Source organism: Oncorhynchus keta, chromosome 14 (assembly GCF_023373465.1).
Source record: "Oncorhynchus keta strain PuntledgeMale-10-30-2019 chromosome 14, Oket_V2, whole genome shotgun sequence".
Lineage (NCBI taxonomy): Eukaryota > Metazoa > Chordata > Actinopteri > Salmoniformes > Salmonidae > Oncorhynchus > Oncorhynchus keta.
In genome coordinates, this window is record NC_068434.1 from 76899859 (window position 1) to 76919481 (window position 19623).

At 56.3% G+C, this 19623-nt stretch overlaps 1 protein-coding gene across 1 annotated transcript in view; it reads left to right on the top strand.

Moving 5' to 3' along the window:
* LOC118376299 (carbohydrate sulfotransferase 8-like) overlaps positions 1 to 19623 on the top strand; it is a 236222-nt gene that overhangs the window by 176948 nt on the left and 39651 nt on the right. The window lies entirely within an intron of this gene.

Consider the following 19623-nt stretch of genomic DNA (forward strand, 5'->3'; position numbering starts at 1 on the left):
GTCTCTCTATCTCATCTCACCTCTCACCATGGCCAGCCACTCCTCTCAGCACCGTGCCTGCTGTCTCTCTCTCTCATCTCACCTCTCGCCATGGCCAGCCTCTCCTCTCAGCACCGTGCCTGCTGTCTCTCTCTCTCATCTCACCTCTCACCATGGCCAGCCTCTCCTCTCAGCACTGTGCCTGCTGTCTCTCTCTCTCATCTCACCTCTCACCATGGCCAGCCTCTCCTCTCAGCACCATACCTGCTCTCTCTCATCTCACCTCTCACCATGGCCAGCCTCTCCTCTCAGCACCGTCCTGCTGTCTCTCTCTTCTTACAGCTGAGCGCAGGTGGTTGCATTCTCCGCCTGTCCTGCAGATATAAGTATACATTGAGCAATGCCTGTATAGTCTGAGACTAGGGGATACATGTGGTTTACATTTCAGAAAGCACATACAATGATGGAAATGCTTATTCCCACAGTACACTCCTGTAGGCACAGCTCCCCTGTCCACAGCACACAACACAGCTCCCCTGTCCACAGCAGACAACACAGCTCCCCTGAAGAGAACACATGACACAGCTCCCCTGTCCAAAGTACACAACACAGCTCCCCTGTCCACAGCACACAACAGCTCCCCTGTCCACAGCACACAACAGCTCCCCTGTCCACAGCACACAACAGCTCCCCTGTCCACAGCACACAACAGCTCCCCTGTCCAAAGTACACAACAGCTCCCCTGTCCAAAGTACACAACAGCTCCCCTGTCCACAGCACACAACAGCTCCCCTGTCCACAGCAGACACCACAGCTCCCCTGTCCAAAGTACACAACAGCTCCCCTGTCCACAGCACACAACAGCTCCCCTGTACACAGCAGACACCACAGCGCCCTGTCCACAGTACACAACACAGCTCCCCTGTCCACAGCACACAACAGCTCCCCTGTCCAAAGTACACAACAGCTCCCTGTCCAAAGTACACAACAGCTCCCCTGTCCACAGCACACAACAGCTCCCCTGTCCACAGCAGACACCACAGCTCCCCTGTCCAAAGTACACAACAGCTCCCCTGTCCACAGCACACAACAGCTCCCCTGTCCAAAGTACACAACAGCTCCCCTGTCCAAAGACACAACAGCTCCCTGTCCACAGCACACAACAGCTCCCCTGTCCACAGCAGACACACAGCTCCCTGTCCAAAGTACACAACAGCTCCCCTGTCCACAGCACACAACAGCCCCTGTACACAGCAGACACCACAGCGCCCCTGTCCACAGTACACAACACAGCTCCCCTGTCCACAGCACACAACAGCTCCCTGTCCAAAGTACACAACAGCTCCCCTGTCCAAAGTACACAACAGCTCCCCTGTCCACAGCACACAACAGCTCCCCTGTCCACAGCAGACACCACAGCTCCCCTGTCCAAAGTACACAACAGCTCCCCTGTCCACAGCACACAACAGCTCCCCTGTACACAGCAGACACCACAGCGCCCCTGTCCGCAGCACACAACACAGCTCCCCTGTCCACAGTACACAACACAGCTCCCCTGTCCACAGCACACAACACAGCTCCCCTGTCCACAGTACACGACACAGCTCCCCTGTCCACAGCACACAACACAGCTCCCCTGTCCACAGTACACACACAGCTCCCTGTCCACAGTACACGACACAGCTCCCTGTCCACAGCACACAACACAGCTCCCTGTCCACAGTACACAACACAGCTCCACTGTCCACAGTACACAACACAGCTCCACTGTCCAGCACACAACACAGCTCCCCTGTCCACAGTAGACAACACAGCTCCCCTGTCCACAGCACACAACACAGCTCCCTGTCCACAGCTCCCCTGTCCACAGTACACGACACAGCTCCTGTCCACAGCACACAACACAGCTCCCTGTCCACAGTACACAACACAGCTCCCCTGTCCACAGCACACAACACAGCTCCCCTGTCCACAGTACACAACACAGCTCCCCTGTCCACAGCACACAACACAGCTCCCCTGTCCACAGTACACGACACAGCTCCCCTGTCCACAGCACACAACACAGCTCCCCTGTCCACAGTACACAACACAGCTCCCCTGTCCACAGCACACAACACAGCTCCCCTGTCCACAGTACACACACAGCTCCCCTGTCCACAGCACACAACACAGCTCCCCTGTCCACAGTACACAACACAGCTCCACTGTCCACAGTACACAACACAGCTCCACTGTCCAGCTCACCAGCTCCCCTGTCCACAGTACCACAGCTCCCCTGTCCACAGTACACAACACAGCTCCTGTCCACAGCACACAAGCACAGTACACAACACAGCTCCCCTGTCCACAGTACACAACACAGCTCCCCTGTCCACAGTACACAACACAGCTCCTGTCCACAGCACACAACAGATCCCCTGTCCACAGTACACAGCTCCCTGTCCACAGTACACAACACAGCTCCCTGTCCACAGTACACACACAGCTCCACTGTCCACAGTACACAACACAGCTCCCTGTCCACAGCACACAACAGATCCCTGTCCACAGTCCACAACAGCTCCCCTGTCCACAGTACACAACACAGCTCCTGTCCACAGTGTCACAGCTCCCCTGTCCACAGCACACAACAGATCCCCTGTCACAGTACACAACACAGCTCCACTGTCACAGTACCAACACAGCTCCACTGTCCAAAGCACAACAGCTCCCTGTCCACAGTACAACACAGCTCCCTTGTCCACAGTACACAACACAGCTCCCCTGTCCACAGCACACAACAGCTCCCCTGTCCACAGTACACAACACAGCTCCCTGTCCACAGCAGACAACACAGCTCCCTGTCCACAGCAGACAACACAGCTCCCTGTCCACAGCAGACAACACAGACCCCATGTCCACAGCAGACAACACAGCTCCCCTGTCCACAGCAGACAACACAGACATGTCCACAGTACACTACACAGCTCCCTGTCCACAGTACACTACACAGCTCCCCTGTCCACAGCACAAACACAGCTCCCTGTCCACAGCAGACAACACAGCTCCCCTGTCCACAGTATAAAACACAGATCCCCTGTCCACAGCAGACAACACAGCTCCCCTGTCCACAGCACACGACACAGCTCCCCTGTCCACAGCAGACAACACAGCTACCCTGTCCACAGCACACGACACAGCTCCCCTGTCCACAGCCCACGACACAGCTCCCCTGTCCACAGCACACGACACAGCTCCCCTGTCCACAGCAGACAACACAGCTACCCTGTCCACAGCCCACGACACAGCTCCCCTGTCCACAGCACACGACACAGCTCCCCTGTCCACAGCACACGACACAGCTCCCCTGTCCACAGCACACAACACAGCTCCCCTGTCCACAGCACACGACACAGCTCCCCTGTCCACAGCACACAACACAGCTCCCCTGTCCACAGGACACGACACAGCTCCCTGTCCACAGCACACAACACAGCTCACCTTTCAAGAGTACACAACACATCTCCCTGTCCACAGCACACAACAGCTCCCTTTCCACAGTACACAACACAGCCCCCATGTCCACAGTACACAACACAGCACCCCTGTCCACAGCGCACAACACAGCTCCCCTGTCCACAGTACACAACACAGCTCCCCTGTCCACAGTACATGACACAGTTCCCCTGTCCACAGCAGACAACACAGCCCCCATGTCCACAGTACACAACACAGCTCCCCTGTCCACAGTACACAACAAATCCCCCATGTCCACAGTACACAACACAGCTCCCCTGTCCACAGTACATGACACAGCTCCCCTGTCCACAGCACACAACACAGCTCCCCTGTCCACAGTACACAACACAGCTCCCCTGTCCACAGTACATGACACAGCTCCCCTGTCCACAGCACAAGACACAGCTCCCCTGTCCATAGTACACTACACAGCTCCCCTGTCCACAGTACACTACACAGCTCCCTGTCCACCACACAACACAGCTCCCCTGTCCACAGTACACAACACAGCTCCCCTGTCCACAGTACATGACACAGCTCCTGTCCACAGCACCTGACACAGCTCCCCTGTCCACAGTACACTACATAGCTCACCTGTCCACAGTACACTACACAGCTCCCGTGTCCACAGTACACAACACAGACCCCATGTCCACAGTACACAACACAGCTCCCCTGTCCACAGTACACAACACAGCTCCCCTGTCCACAGTACACAACACATCCCCCATGTCCACAGTACACAACACAGCTCCCCTGTACACAGTACATGACACAGCTCCCCTGTCCACAGCACACAACACAGCTCCTGTCCACAGTACACAACACAGCTCCCCACAGTACACGACACAGCTCCACCAGTAACACAGCTCCCTGTCCACAGTACACAACACAGCTCCTGTCCACAGTACACGACACAGCTCCCCTGTCCACAGCACACAACACAGCTCCCCTGTCCACAGCACACAACAGATCCCCTGTCCACAGCACACAACACAGCTCCCCTGTCCACAGTACACAACACAGCTCCACTGTCCACAGTACACAACACAGCTCCACTGTCCAAAGCACACAACAGCTCCCCTGTCCACAGTACACAACACAGCTCCCCTGTCCACAGTACACAACACAGCTCCCTGTCTCAGCACACCACAGTCCACAGTACACAACACAGCTCCCCTGTCCACAGTACACAACACAGCTCCCCTGTCCACAGTACACAACACAGCTCCCCTGTCCACAGCACACAACACAGCTCCTGTCCACAGCACACAACAGATCCCTGTCCACAGTACACAGCTCCACTGTCCACAGTACACAACACAGCTCCACTGTCCAAAGCACACAACAGCTCCCCTGTCCACAGTACACAACACAGCTCCCCTGTCCACAGTCACAACAGTCCACAGCACGCCACAGCGCCCCTGTCCACAGTGTCAACACAGCTCCCCTGTCCACAGTACAACACAGCTCCCCTGTCCACAGTACACAACACAGCTCCCCTGTCCACAGCACACCACAGCGCCCCTGTCCACAGTACACAACACAGCTCCCCTGTCCACAGTACACAACACAGCTCCCCTGTCCACAGTACACAACACAGCTCCCCTGTCCACAGTACACAACACAGCTCCCCTGTCCACAGCACACAACACAGCTCCCCTGTCCACAGCACACAACAGATCCCCTGTCCACAGCACACAACAGCTCCCCTGTCCACAGTACACAACACAGCTCCACTGTCCACAGTACACAACACAGCTCCACTGTCCAAAGCACACAACAGCTCCCCTGTCCACAGTACACAACACAGCTCCCCTGTCCACAGTACACAACACAGCTCCCCTGTCCACAGCACACAACAGCTCCCCTGTCCACAGTACACAACACAGCTCCCCTGTCCACAGCAGACAACACAGCTCCCCTGTCCACAGCAGACAACACAGCTCCCCTGTCCACAGCACACAACAGCTCCCCTGTCCACAGTACACAACACAGCTCCCCTGTCCACAGCAGACAACACAGCTCCCCTGTCCACAGCAGACAACACAGCTCCCCTGTCCACAGCAGACAACACAGACCCCATGTCCACAGCAGACAACACAGCTCCCCTGTCCACAGCAGACAACACAGACCCCATGTCCACAGTACACTACACAGCTCCCCTGTCCACAGTACACTACACAGCTCCCCTGTCCACAGCACAAACACAGCTCCCCTGTCCACAGCAGACAACACAGCTCCCCTGTCCACAGTATAAAACACAGATCCCCTGTCCACAGCAGACAACACAGCTCCCCTGTCCACAGCACACGACACAGCTCCCCTGTCCACAGCAGACAACACAGCTACCCTGTCCACAGCACACGACACAGCTCCCCTGTCCACAGCCCACGACACAGCTCCCCTGTCCACAGCACACGACACAGCTCCCCTGTCCACAGCAGACGACACAGCTCCCCTGTCCACAGCAGACAACACAGCTACCCTGTCCACAGCCCACGACACAGCTCCCCTGTCCACAGCACACGACACAGCTCCCCTGTCCACAGCACACGACACAGCTCCCCTGTCCACAGCACACAACACAGCTCCCCTGTCCACAGCACACGACACAGCTCCCCTGTCCACAGCACACAACACAGCTCCCCTGTCCACAGGACACGACACAGCTCCCCTGTCCACAGCACACAACACAGCTCACCTTTCAAGAGTACACAACACATCTCCCCTGTCCACAGCACACAACAGCTCCCCTTTCCACAGTACACAACACAGCCCCCATGTCCACAGTACACAACACAGCACCCCTGTCCACAGCGCACAACACAGCTCCCCTGTCCACAGTACACAACACAGCTCCCCTGTCCACAGTACATGACACAGCTCCCCTGTCCACAGCAGACAACACAGCCCCCATGTCCACAGTACACAACACAGCTCCCCTGTCCACAGTACACAACAAATCCCCCATGTCCACAGTACACAACACAGCTCCCCTGTCCACAGTACATGACACAGCTCCCCTGTCCACAGCACACAACACAGCTCCCCTGTCCACAGTACACAACACAGCTCCCCTGTCCACAGTACATGACACAGCTCCCCTGTCCACAGCACAAGACACAGCTCCCCTGTCCACAGTACACTACACAGCTCCCCTGTCCACAGTACACTACACAGCTCCCCTGTCCACAGCACACAACACAGCTCCCCTGTCCACAGTACACAACACAGCTCCCCTGTCCACAGTACATGACACAGCTCCCCTGTCCACAGCACCTGACACAGCTCCCCTGTCCACAGTACACTACATAGCTCACCTGTCCACAGTACACTACACAGCTCCCGTGTCCACAGTACACAACACAGACCCCATGTCCACAGTACACAACACAGCTCCCCTGTCCAGAGTACACAACACAGCTCCCCTGTCCACAGCACACAACACATCTCCCCTGTCCACAGTACACAACACAGCTCCCCTGTCAACAGTACACAACACAGCTCCCCTGTCCACAGTACATGACACAGCTCCCCTGTCCACAGCACATGACATAGCTCCCCTGTCCACAGTACACTACACAGCTCACCTGTCCACAGTACATGACACAGCTCCCCTGTCCACAGTACACAACACAGCCCCCATGTCCACAGTACACAACACAGCTCCCCTGTCCACAGTACACAACACAGATCCCCTGTCCACAGTGTCCAGAGTACACAACACAGCTCCCCTGTCCACAGCACACAACACAGCTCCCCTGTCAAGAGTACACAACACAGCTCCCCTGTCAAGAGTACACAACACAGCTCCCCTGTCCACAGTACACAACACAGCTCCCCTGTCCACAGTACATGACACAGCTCCCCTGTCCACAGCAGACAACACAGCCCCCATGTCCACAGTACACAACACAGCTCCCCTGTCCACAGTACACAACACATCCCCTATGTCCACAGTACACAACACAGCTCCCCTGTCCACAGTACATGACACAGCTCCCCTGTCCACAGCACACAACACAGCTCCCCTGTCCACAGTACACAACACAGCTCCCCTATCCACAGTACATGACACAGCTCCCCTGTCCACAGCACATGACACAGCTCCCCTGTCCACAGTACACTACACAGCTCACCTGTCCAGAGTACACAACACAGCTCCCCTGTCCACAGCACACAACACAGCTCCCCTGTCAAGAGTACACAACACAGCTCCCCTGTCAAGAGTACACAACACAGCTCCCCTGTCCACAGTACACAACACAGCTCCCCTGTCCACAGTACATGACACAGCTCCCCTGTCCACAGCAGACAACACAGCCCCCATGTCCACAGTACACAACACAGCTCCCTGTCCACAGTACACACAGCCCCCCATGTCCACAGTACACAACACAGCTCCTGTCCACAGTACACACACAGCTCCCCTGTCCACAGCACACAACACAGCTCCCCTGTCCACAGTACACAACACAGCTCCCTGTCCACAGTACATGACACAGCTCCCCTGTCCACAGCACAAGACACAGCTCCCCTGTCCACAGTACACTACACAGCCCTGTCCACAGCACACAACACAGCTCCCCTGTCCACAGTACACAACACAGCTCCCCTGTCCACAGTACATGACACAGCTCCCTGTCCACAGCACCTGACACAGACAGCTCCTGTCCACAGTACACTACATAGCTCACCTGTCCACAGTACACTACACAGCTCCCCTGTACACAGTACACAACACAGTCCCCATGTCCACAGTACACAACACAGCTCCCCTGTCCAGAGTCACAACACAGCTCCTGTCCACAGCACAACACAGGTCCCCTGTCCACAGTACACAACACATCTCCCCTGTCAACAGTACACAACACAGCTCCCCTGTCCACAGTACATGACACAGCTCCCCTGTCCACAGTACATGACACAGCTCCCCTGTCCACAGCACATGACACAGCTCCCCTGTCCACAGTACACTACACAGGTCCCCTGTCCACAGTACACAACACATCTCCCCTGTCAACAGTACACAACACAGCCCCCATGTCCACAGTACACAACACAGCTCCCCTGTCCAGAGTACACAACACAGCTCCCCTGTCCACAGCACACAACACAACACAGCTCCCCTGTCAAGAGTACACAACACAGCTCCCCTGTCCACAGTACACAACACAGCTCCCCTGTCAACAGTACACAACACAGCTCCCCTGTCCACAGCACACAACACAGCTCCCCTGTCCACAGCAGACAACACAGCTCCCCTGTCCACAGTATAAAACACAGCTCCCTGTCCACAGCACACGACACAGCTCCCTGTCCACAGCACACGACACAGCTCCCCTGTCCACAGCAGCGACCCCTGTCCACAGCACACAACACAGCTCCCTGTCAAGAGTACACAACACAGCTCCCCTGTCCACAACACAGCTCCCCTGTCAACAGTACACAACACAGCTCCCCTGTCCACAGTACACAACACAGCTCCCCTGTCCACAGTACATGACACAGCTCCCCTGTCCACAGCACATGACACAGCTCCTGTCCACAGTACACTACACAGCTCACCTGTCCAGAGTACACAACACAGCTCCCCTGTCCACAGCACACAACACAGCTCCCCTGTCAAGAGTACACAACACAGCTCCCCTGTCAAGAGTACACAACACAGCTCCCCTGTCCACAGTACACAACACAGCTCCCCTGTCAACAGTACACAACACAGCTCCCCTGTCCACAGCACACAACACAGCTCCCCTGTCCACAGCAGACAACACAGCTCCCCTGTCCACAGTATAAAACACAGATCCCCTGTCCACAGCAGACAACACAGCTCCCCTGTCCACAGCACACGACACAGCTCCCCTGTCCACAGCAGACAACACAGCTACCCTGTCCACAGCACACAACACAGCTCCCTGTCCACAGCCCACGACACAGCTCCCCTGTCCACAGCCCACACAGCTCCCTGTCCACAGCACACGACACAGCTCCCTGTCCACAGCAGACGACACAGCTCCCCCTGTCCACAGCAGACAACACAGCTACCCTGTCCACAGCCACGACACAGCTCCTGTCCACAACACATGACACAGCTCCCTGTCCACAGCACACGACACAGCTCCCTGTCCACAGCACACAACACAGCTCCCTGTCCACAGCACACAACACAGCTCCCTGTCCACAGCACACAACACAGCTCCCCTGTCCACAGTACACGACACAGCTCCCCTGTCCACAGCACACGACCAGCTCACCTGTCAACAGTACACAACACATCTCCCCTGTCCACAGCACACAACAGCTCCTGTCCACATTACACAACACAGCCCCCATGTCCACAGTACACAACACAGCCCCCATGTCCACAGTACACAACACAGCTCCCTGTCCACAGCGCACAACACAGCTCCCTGTCCACAGTACACGACACAGCTCCACTGTCCACAGTACATGACACAGCTCCCCTGTCCACAGCACACAACAGCTCCCCTGTCCACAGTACACAACACAGCCCCCAAGTACACAGTACACAACACAGCTCCCCTGTCCACAGTACACTACCAGCTCCCGTGTCCACAGTACACAACACAGACCCCATGTCCACAGTACACAACACAGCTCCCCTGTCCAGAGTACACAACACAGCTCCCTGTCCACAGCACACAACACATCTCCTGTCCACAGTACACAACACAGCTCCCCTGTCAACAGTACACAACACAGCTCCCCTGTCCACAGTACATGACACAGCTCCCCTGTCCACAGCACATGACATAGCTCCCCTGTCCACAGTACACTACACAGCTCACCTGTCCACAGTACATGACACAGCTCCCCTGTCCACAGTACACAACACAGCCCCCATGTCCACAGTACACAACACAGCTCCCCTGTCCACAGTACACAACACAGATCCCCTGTCCACAGTACACTACACAGCTCACCTGTCCAGAGTACACAACACAGCTCCCCTGTCCACAGCACACAACACAGCTCCCCTGTCAAGAGTACACAACACAGCTCCCCTGTCAAGAGTACACAACACAGCTCCCCTGTCCACAGTACACAACACAGCTCCCCTGTCCACAGTACATGACACAGCTCCTGTCCACAGCAGACAACACAGCCCCCATGTCCACAGTACACAACACAGCTCCTGTCCACAGTACACAACACATCCCCTATGTCCACAGTACACAACACAGCTCCCTGTCCACAGTACATGACACAGCTCCCTGTCCACAGCACACAACACAGCTCCACAGTACACAACACAGCTCCCTATCCACAGTACATGACACAGCTCCCTGTCCACAGCACATGACACAGCTCCCTGTCCACAGTACACTACACAGCTCACCTGTCCAGAGTACACAACACAGCTCCCCTGTCCACAGCACACAACACAGCTCCCCTGTCAAGAGTACACAACACAGCTCCCCTGTCAAGAGTACACAACACAGCTCCCTGTCCACAGTACACAACACAGCCCCTGTCCACAGTACATGACACAGCTCCCCTGTCCACAGCAGACAACACAGCCCCATGTCCACAGTACACAACACAGCTCCCCTGTCCACAGTACACAACACATCCCCCATGTCCACAGTACACAACACAGCTCCCCTGTCCACAGTACAGGACACAGCTCCCCTGTCCACAGCACAGCACAGCTCCCCTGTCCACAGTACACAACACAGCTCCTGTCCACAGTACATGACACAGCTCCTGTCCACAGCACACGACACAGCTCCCCTGTCCACAGTACACTACACAGCTCCCCTGTCCACAGCACACAACACAGCTCCCCTGTCCACAGTACACAACACAGCTCCCCTGTCCACAGTACATGACACAGCTCCCCTGTCCACAGCACCTGACACAGACAGCTCCCCTGTCCACAGTACACTACATAGCTCACCTGTCCACAGTACACTACACAGCTCCCTGTACACAGTACACAACACAGTCCCCATGTCCACAGTACACAACACAGCTCCCCTGTCCAGAGTACACAACACAGCTCCCTGTCCACAGCACACAACACAGGTCCCTGTCCACAGTACACAACACATCTCCCTGTCAACAGTACACAACACAGCTCCCCTGTCCACAGTACATGACACAGCTCCCTGTCCACAGTACATGACACAGCTCCCCTGTCCACAGCACATGACACAGCTCCTGTCCACAGTACACTACACAGGTCCCTGTCCACAGTACACAACACATCTCCTGTCAACAGTACACAACACAGCCCCCATGTCCACAGTACACAACACAGCTCCCTGTCCAGAGTACACAACACAGCTCCCCTGTCCACAGCACACAACACAACACAGCTCCCTGTCCAGAGTACACAACACAGCTCCCCTGTCCACAGTACACAACACAGCTCCCCCTGTCAACAGTACACAACACAGCTCCTGTCCACAGCACACAACACAGCTCCCTGTCCACAGCAGACAACACAGCTCCTGTCCACAGTATAAAACACAGCTCCCCTGTCCACAGCACACGACACAGCTCCCCTGTCCACAGCACACGACACAGCTCCCTGTCCACAGCACACGACACAGCTCCCCTGTCCACAGCACACAACACAGCTCCCCTGTCAAGAGTACACAACACAGCTCCCTGTCCACAACACAGCTCCTGTCAACAGTACACAACACAGCTCCCCTGTCCACAGTACACAACACAGCTCCTGTCCACAGTACATGACACAGCTCCCCTGTCCACAGCACATGACACAGCTCCCTGTCCACAGTACACTACACAGCTCACCTGTCCAGAGTACAACACAGCTCCCCTGTCCACAGCACACACACAGCTCCCTGTCAAGAGTACACAACACAGCTCCTGTCAAGAGTACACAACACAGCTCCCTGTCCACAGTACACAACACAGCTCCCTGTCAACAGTACACAACACAGCTCCCCTGTCCACAGCACACAACACAGCTCCTGTCCACAGCAGACAACACAGCTCCCCTGTCCACAGTATAAAACACAGATCCCTGTCCACAGCAGACAACACAGCTCCCCTGTCCACAGCACACGACACAGCTCCCTGTCCACAGCAGACAACACAGCTACCCTGTCCACAGCACACAACACAGCTCCCTGTCCACAGCCCACGACACAGCTCCCCTGTCCACAGCCCACGACACAGCTCCCTGTCCACAGCACACGACACAGCTCCCTGTCCACAGCAGACGACACAGCTCCCCTGTCCACAGCAGACAACACAGCTACCCTGTCCACAGCCACGACACAGCCCCTGTCCACAACATGACACAGCTCCCCTGTCCACAGCACACGCACAGCTCCCCTGTCCACAGCACACAACACAGCTCCCTGTCCACAGCACACAACACAGCTCCCCTGTCCACAGCACACAACACAGCTCCTGTCCACAGTACACGACACAGCTCCCCTGTCCACAGCACACGACACAGCTCACCTGTCAACAGTACACAACACATCTCCCTGTCCACAGCACACAACAGCTCCCTGTCCACATTACACAACACAGCCCCCTATGTCCACAGTACACAACACAGCCCCCATGTCCACAGTACACAACACAGCTCCCCTGTCCACAGCGCACAACACAGCTCCCCTGTCCACAGTACACGACACAGCTCCACTGTCCACAGTACATGACACAGCTCCCTGTCCACAGCACACAACAGCTCCCTGTCCACAGTACACAACACAGCCCCCAAGTACACAGTACACAACACAGCTCCCCTGTCCACAGCACACGACACAGCTCCCCAGTCCACAGCACATGACACAGCTCCCTGTCCACAGTACACAACACAGCTCCCCTGTCCACAGTACATGACACAGCTCCCCTGTCCACAGCAGACAACACAGCCCCCATGTCCACAGTACACAACACAGCTCCCCTGTCCACAGTACACAACACATCCCCTATGTCCACAGTACACAACACAGCTCCCTGTCCACAGTACATGACACAGCTCCTGTCCACAGCACACAACACAGCTCCCTGTCCACAGTACACAACACAGCTCCCCTATCCACAGTACATGACACAGCTCCCCTGTCCAGCACATGACACAGCTCCCTGTCCACAGTACACTACACAGCTCACCTGTCCAGAGTACACAACACAGCTCCCTGTCCACAGCACACAACACAGCTCCCCTGTCAAGAGTACAACACAGCTCCTGTCAAGAGTACACAACACAGCTCCCCTGTCCACAGTACACAACACAGCTCCCCTGTCCACAGTACATGACACAGCTCCCCTGTCCACAGCAGACAACACAGCCCCCATGTCCACAGTACACAACACAGCTCCCCTGTCCACAGTACACAACACATCCCCCATGTCCACAGTACACAACACAGCTCCCCTGTCCACAGTACATGACACAGCTCCCCTGTCCACAGCACACAACACAGCTCCCCTGTCCACAGTACACAACACAGCTCCCCTGTCCACAGTACATGACACAGCTCCCCTGTCCACAGCACAAGACACAGCTCCCCTGTCCACAGTACACTACACAGCTCCCCTGTCCACAGCACACAACACAGCTCCCCTGTCCACAGTACACAACACAGCTCCCCTGTCCACAGTACATGACACAGCTCCCCTGTCCACAGCACCTGACACAGACAGCTCCCCTGTCCACAGTACACTACATAGCTCACCTGTCCACAGTACACTACACAGCTCCCCTGTACACAGTACACAACACAGTCCCCATGTCCACAGTACACAACACAGCTCCCCTGTCCAGAGTACACAACACAGCTCCCCTGTCCACAGCACACAACACAGGTCCCCTGTCCACAGTACACAACACATCTCCCCTGTCAACAGTACACAACACAGCTCCCCTGTCCACAGTACATGACACAGCTCCCCTGTCCACAGTACATGACACAGCTCCCCTGTCCACAGCACATGACACAGCTCCCCTGTCCACAGTACACTACACAGCTCCCCTGTCCACAGTACACAACACATCTCCCCTGTCAACAGTACACAACACAGCCCCCATGTCCACAGTACACAACACAGCTCCCCTGTCCAGAGTACACAACACAGCTCCCCTGTCCACAGCACACAACACAACACAGCTCCCCTGTCAAGAGTACACAACACAGCTCCCCTGTCCACAGTACACAACACAGCTCCCCTGTCAACAGTACACAACACAGCTCCCCTGTCCACAGCACACAACACAGCTCCCCTGTCCACAGCAGACAACACAGCTCCCCTGTCCACAGTATAAAACACAGCTCCCCTGTCCACAGCACACGACACAGCTCCCCTGTCCACAGCACACGACACAGCTCCCCTGTCCACAGCACACGACACAGCTCCCCTGTCCACAGCACACAACACAGCTCCCCTGTCAAGAGTACACAACACAGCTCCCCTGTCCACAGTACACAACACAGCTCCCCTGTCAACAGTACACAACACAGCTCCCCTGTCCACAGTACACAACACAGCTCCCCTGTCCACAGTACATGACACAGCTCCCCTGTCCACAGCACATGACACAGCTCCCCTGTCCACAGTACACTACACAGCTCACCTGTCCAGAGTACACAACACAGCTCCCCTGTCCACAGCACACAACACAGCTCCCCTGTCAAGAGTACACAACACAGCTCCCCTGTCAAGAGTACACAACACAGCTCCCCTGTCCACAGTACACAACACAGCTCCCCTGTCAACAGTACACAACACAGCTCCCCTGTCCACAGCACACAACACAGCTCCCCTGTCCACAGCAGACAACACAGCTCCCCTGTCCACAGTATAAAACACAGATCCCCTGTCCACAGCAGACAACACAGCTCCCCTGTCCACAGCACACGACACAGCTCCCCTGTCCACAGCAGACAACACAGCTACCCTGTCCACAGCACACAACACAGCTCCCCTGTCCACAGCCCACGACACAGCTCCCCTGTCCACAGCCCACGACACAGCTCCCCTGTCCACAGCACACGACACAGCTCCCCTGTCCACAGCAGACGACACAGCTCCCCTGTCCACAGCAGACAACACAGCTACCCTGTCCACAGCCACGACACAGCTCCCCTGTCCACAGCACATGACACAGCTCCCCTGTCCACAGCACACGACACAGCTCCCCTGTCCACAGCACACAACACAGCTCCCCTGTCCACAGCACACAACACAGCTCCCCTGTCCACAGCACACAACACAGCTCCCCTGTCCACAGTACACGACACAGCTCCCCTGTCCACAGCACACGACACAGCTCACCTGTCAACAGTACACAACACATCTCCCCTGTCCACAGCACACAACAGCTCCCCTGTCCACATTACACAACACAGCCCCCATGTCCACAGTACACAACACAGCCCCCATGTCCACAGTACACAACACAGCTCCCCTGTCCACAGCGCACAACACAGCTCCCCTGTCCACAGTACACGACACAGCTCCACTGTCCACAGTACATGACACAGCTCCCCTGTCCACAGCACACAACAGCTCCCCTGTCCACAGTACACAACACAGCCCCCAAGTACACAGTACACAACACAGCTCCCCTGTCCACAGCACACGACACAGCTCCCCAGTCCACAGCACATGACACAGCTCCCCTGTCCACAGTACACTCCACAGCTCCCCTGTCCACAGTACACAACACAGCTCCCCTGTCCAGAGTACACAACACAGCTCCCCTGTCCACAGCAGACAACACAGCCCCCATGTCCACAGCACATGACACAGCTCCCCTGTCCACAGTACACTCCACAGCTCCCCTGTCCACAGTACACAACACAGCTCCCCTGTCCAGAGTACACAACACAGCTCCCCTGTCCACAACACAGCTCCCCTGTCCACGGTACACAACACAGCTCCCCTGTCCACAGCACACTACACAGCTCCCCTGTCCACAGCACACTACACAGCTCCCCTGTCCACAGCACACGACACAGCTCCCCTGTCCACAGTATACAACACAACTCCCCTGTCCACAGTACACAACACAGCTCCCCTGTCCACAGTACACAACACATCTCCCCTGTCCACAGTACACAACACAGTACACAACACATCTCCCCTGTCCACAGTACACAACACAGCTCCCCTGTCCACAGTACATGACACAGCTCCCCTGTCCACAGCAGACAACACAGCCCCCATGTCCACAGTACACTACAGAGCTCCCCTGTCCACAGTACACAAGACAGCCCCCATGTCCACAGTACACAACACAGCTCCCCTGTCCACAGCAAATAACACAGCTCCCCTGTCCACAGTACACTACACAGCTCCCCAGTCCACAGTACACTACACAGCTCCCCTGTCCACAGTACACAACACAGCCCCCATGTCCACAGTACACAACACAGCTCACCTGTCCACAGTACACAACACAGCTCCCCTGTCCACAGCACACAACACAGCTCCCCTGTCCACAGTACACAACACAGCTCCCTGCCCACAGTACGTGACACAGCTCCCCTGTCCACAGCACATGACACAGCTCCCCTGTCCACAGTACACTACACAGCTCCCCTGTCCACAGTACACAACACAGCCCCCATGTCCACACAGCTCCCTGTCCACAGTACATGACACAGCTCCCTGTCCACAGCACATGACACAGCTCCCCTGTCCACAGTACACTACACAGCTCACCTGTCCAGAGTACAGCTCCCCTGTCCACAGCACACAACACAGCTCCCTGTCACACAACACAGCTCCCCTGTCACACAACACAGCTCCCCTGTCCACAGTACACAACACAGCTCCCTGTCAACAGTACACAACACAGCTCCCCTGTCCACAGCACACAACACAGCTCCCCTGTCCACAGACACACACTCCCTGTCCACAGTATAAAACACAGATCCCCTGTCCACAGCAGACAACACAGCTCCCCTGTCCACAGCACACGACACAGCTCCCTGTCCACAGCAGACAACACAGCTACCCTGTCCACAGCACACAGCTCCCTGTCCACAGTACAACACAGCTCCCTGTCCACAGCACACGACACAGCTCCCCTGTCCACAGCAGACACACAGCTCCCTGTCCACAGCAGACAACACAGCTACCGTGTCCACAGCCACGACACAGCTCCCTGTCCACAGCACACGAGCTCCCTGTCCACAGCACAACACAGCTCCCCTGTCCACAGCACACAACACAGCTCCCCTGTCCACAGCACACAGCTCCCCTGTCCACACAACACAGCTCCCCTGTCCACAGTACACGACACAGCTCCCCCTGTCCACAGCACACAACACAGCTCACCTGTCAACAGTACACAACACATCTCCCTGTCCACAGCACACAACAGCTCCCCTGTCCACACAGCCCCCATGTCCACAGTACACAACACAGCCCCCATGTCCACAGTACACAACACAGCTCCCCCTGTCCACAGCGCACAACACAGCTCCCCTGTCCACAGTACACGACACAGCTCCACTGTCCACAGTACATGACACAGCTCCCCTGTCCACAGCAGACAACACATCCCCCATGTCCACAGTACACAACACAGCTCCCCTGTCCACAGTACACAACACAGCCCCCATGTCCACAGTACACAACACAGCCCCCATGTCCACAGTACACAACACAGCTCACCTGTCCACAGCACACAACACAGCTCCCCTGTCCACAGTACACAACACAGCTCCCCTGTCCACAGTACATGACACAGCTCCCCTGTCCACAGCACATGACACAGCTCTCCTGTCCACAGTCCACAGCTCCCCTGTCCACACAACACAGCTCCCCTGTCCACAGCACACAACACAGCTCCCCTGTCCACAGTACACAACACAGCCACAGTACCAACACAGCTCCCTGTCCACAGTACACAACACAGCTCCCCTCCCCTGTCCACAGTACACAACACAGCTCCCCTGTCCACAGCACAAGACACAGCTCCCCTGTCCACAGCACACGACACAGCTCCCCAGTCCACAGCACATGACACAGCTCCCCTGTCCACAGTACACTCCACAGCTCCCCTGTCCACAGTACACAACACAGCTCCCCTGTCCAGAGTACACAACACAGCTCCCCTGTCCACAGCAGACAACACAGCCCCCATGTCCACAGCACATGACACAGCTCCCCTGTCCACAGTACACTCCACAGCTCCCCTGTCCACAGTACACAACACAGCTCCCCTGTCCAGAGTACACAACACAGCTCCCCTGTCCACAACACAGCTCCCCTGTCCACAGTACACAACACAGCTCCCCTGTCCACAGCACACTACACAGCTCCCCTGTCCACAGCACACTACACAGCTCCCCTGTCCACAGCACACGACACAGCTCCCCTGTCCACAGCACACAACACAGCTCCCCTGTCCACAGTACACAACACAACTCCCCTGTCCACAGTACACAACACATCTCCCCTGTCCACAGTACACAACACAGTACACATGTCAACTCTCCCTGTCCACAGTACACAACACAGCTCCCTGTCCACAGTACATGACACAGCTCCCCTGTCCACAGCAGACAACACAGCCCCCATGTCCACAGTACACTACACAGCTCCCCTGTCCACAGTACACAAGACAGCCCCCATGTCCACAGTACACAACACAGCTCCCTGTCCACAGCAAATAACACAGCTCCCCTGTCCACAGTACACTACACAGCTCCCCAGTCCACAGTACCCACAGCTCCCCTGTCCACAGTACACAACACAGCCCCCATGTCCACAGTACACAACACAGCTCACCTGTCCACAGTACACAACACAGCTCCCTGTCCACAGCACACAACACAGCTCCCCTGTCCACAGTCCACAGCTCCTGCCCACAGTACGTGACACAGCTCCCCTGTCCACAGCACATGACACAGCTCCCCTGTCCACAGTACACTACACAGCTCCCCTGTCCACAGTACACAACACAGCCCCATGTCCACCGTACACAACACAGCTCCCCTGTCCAGAGTACACAACACAGCTCCCCTGTCCACAGCACACGACACAGCTCCCCTGTCCATAGTACACAACACAACTCCCCTGTCCACAGTACACAACACAGCTCCCCTGTCCAGAGTACACAACACAGCTCCCCTGTCCACAGAACACTACACAGCTCCCCTGTCCACAGTA